At 28.5% G+C, this 3,202-nt stretch overlaps 1 pseudogene; it reads right to left on the bottom strand.

Moving 5' to 3' along the window:
- Positions 1–1,907: 1,907 nt before the first annotated feature.
- LOC149192160 (U6 spliceosomal RNA) lies at positions 1,908–2,004 on the bottom strand (annotated as a pseudogene).
- Between the last annotated feature and the right edge of the window lie 1,198 nt (positions 2,005–3,202).

The raw sequence follows: 3,202 nt of genomic DNA, 5'->3' as shown, positions 1-3,202 counted from the left end.
TATATGAAGAGTTTAAATATGTTTTCTAAATTAAAACATACTCATCCACATTAATGAGAACTAGGATAGTGAATTCAATGATTTAATACATTTTTTACTAGTACTAGTCCTTTGTTACTGTTAACTAGTGACAAATATAAATAAGAAAAATATTTCACATCTTACTGAGAAGCATGTCATACTCTAGATTGTGCTTGTGCTCATGTCAACAATCATGATTTATTAATTTTGGTTCTTATTTAAAGTATGTTACTTTTCTCAGAAATAACTCAAGGTCCACCATAAATAAATAGGCCCAAAGCACTTTACCTAAGACTCTGTCAAGAATTTACTCGAGACTCTCAAAATTCAAGAGCATTGAAAGTAATTGTATACATTGACAAGTATTCATGAATGTATTTAGTAGGAGATAACCAATTTTATAGGGTTTATTGTTTATTCCTTTTACTACCAAGGAACCTGATTTGTTTCCCATCATTTTATGAGCATTTCCTCTGCATATATGATGGATCTATTATCCTTTTAAGGTATCTTCTACAATAATAGTCTCATGAATTTCCATTTCCTCCACATCTAAAATGGTATCCTTTCTAGTTATCTTCAGCAATAATGGTTGTCAAACCTAAACTCAAACCCAAACCATATGACATTGGATCAATTATGAAAGTACAAAAGTGTCCACTTTTCTTAACATTATATTGGAGTCGTTAATTTATATTCAATCTATCTTGATTTTTTCTAGTTCATATGATATAAGTAGCTTGTTATTCACTTTATCAGACCCTCAGTTTGTGATGACTACTTTTTTTAGTGTTATTTGATTCAATGTCTCAACCAAACAAACACCAAATTGGTGTATGCGACTCCTTTGTTTATGGGACAAGGGACCCACTGCGAGTATGAATTTTACTGTGAATTCTACATGTGTGTACATACTCTACCCCTATTGATTTGAACATGTGACCTTTTATGTGGAATATGTTATATTATTAATTGTAATTAAATTAGTTTTGTTAATTGATAATGTGAAATGTTTGTAATATCATTATGACCTAAGTTAGTTTGACATTTATTTCCAAAGGTACTCTATATTTAGTATTTAAAAAATTATTTAACAAATGATCTTTACCAAAATCTCGTTCGAAGCAAGATTTATATGTAATTTGTTATTGTAAAATAAGAATATGTATACATGATAGTATTTTATTTATACATTTCCAAATTGAAATTATCATTAATTTAATATTTTAAAATTCTATTAATTCAAATTCCAACTAATATATCATAGTTTTTCATATCAGATTCATTAGATATCCAAATTTACTCTAACAATATTATGACTCTAGGAAAAATACATTTGAAATTTTGCAAAAACAAAATGATACATAAAAATATATATATTTTAATTTATGTCGTGCTTTTAAAGTAGACAATTTGTTTAACCATTTGTTAACTATAATTAATATGAATGATTTAATATTTCTAAAAATTATTTATTTGGTATTATTGAAACATACAAAGAACTTATATTTGACTCTCATAATATGGAGTTTTTATGAACTCATCATCTATTGAATTATTATATTGTGATTGTCCCTATTTGACCTATATAATAAAAAATTGCATGTCATAAATGACAAGTATTAGAATATCCAACCTCTCAATTTGACATTTCAATTTTTAAGGGATATTTCATAAATTGTCATGCCCATTTGCAGTTGTATTTATAGTCATATCAATCATGACGCAGTTGCATTTAAGATCCTACGATGTAGTTGCGGTATTGTGAATCTCCTATAATATTTAGTTATTTGAGCTATTTAATTACAATAAAGATGTCAAAGGCTTGAAATCTTGTTGATGTTCCCACCACCCGTGTTGTTTTTTCTTTTTTTTGAAATTTTAGTAAAAATTTGGACCATTTTTTTGTTTTGTGTGTAATCCTTGTGCAGGAGCCATGTTAATATTATATGTATTGTTTCAATTTTATTGGATTACCCTGTATCGTTCTGCTTCTAGCTGACCTCACTGAAGTCGAAGGCTCATCTATTGATTAATATTGTTGATTGAACCAAATGTAGTAAAGTGGAAGTCTTGTTTCATGATGATATTGTTGATTGAATGGTGAACCAACCTTACTAAACTGTTTGTTTGCTTCATTTCTTAGCTTGGAATTTTGAAGAAGGGATGCATTAGCACTAACAATAAGTACCACCTCAATGTTCATAAAAACCCTACTTCCATTCTTTCTTTATCTACACTTTTTGTTTGCAAATGCTATGATTAAATAAAAAAGGGATATTACAAGTCAATCTTTCCAACACTCCCCATCATGATATTTCGGGAACTTAATGAGAAAAAAATGATTTCTTGTCACGGGGAATATGGTGCAATGGTGGGTAGGCAAAAATTGTGTTTCACTTTGCAACTACCTAAGTTGACAATGTCTACCTACAATATTTATAAATCAATGTGTGATTACAATAGATTTCATGTTGGGTAGTTGATGAATAACTTTAACCTACGATTATAAGCATTGATTGGTTCAGTTAGTTTTATATATCGAATTTGAATACTTCTCTAATGAGATTAAAAAGCATGTATAAGGGTCTTTTATAGCTAAAAATTAACACATATAGGGATTGGGCATAAGGAAACAATATAAAAATTGCAGAGTAACTAATAAAAATAGATTATTTGTTTAATTAACCTATTATTGAACATAACTTTTCCAGGGGATGTCAGGGAGGCTAATCCTCAGCCAAGGATTTTCCAATTATCTATACAATCCTAAATGTATTGAAGAAAAATATAATGAAACACTAGAAGGACTCACATGTGAAACAATGCTACTATAAGCTTAAAGTAGAGCACCTTTATTAACTTTGAAATATTCAGGTATAATAGAAATATCCAATTTTTTGGTCCAAGAATCAACCCTTTTCCAATTAAAATATACAATATCTATAGACTTTGTACAAAATATTATTTTTGTAGATTACAACGAAAATAACTTCTTTTCCAAATAACAACTCGGATGCTCTCAACAAAAACTTTGATCCATATATAAAGTCTTCAACCTCATTATCTATAACAACTCTTGATTTGTAGATTTTGTTCCATGCTATTTGAATCTTCGAGATATTGCTGTTGAATTTAGGATATAAGCTCAATGAGTTGCTTCCATTCTTATTCCATTAGA

Source organism: Pinus tabuliformis, chromosome 2_2 (genome assembly GCF_031772625.1).
Source record: "Pinus tabuliformis cultivar Carrire ecotype Pingquan chromosome 2_2, CPIR1, whole genome shotgun sequence".
Lineage (NCBI taxonomy): Eukaryota > Viridiplantae > Streptophyta > Pinopsida > Pinales > Pinaceae > Pinus > Pinus tabuliformis.
Note: the sequence above shows the minus strand (reverse complement) of the source record. Positions and strands in the feature narration are given on the sequence as shown.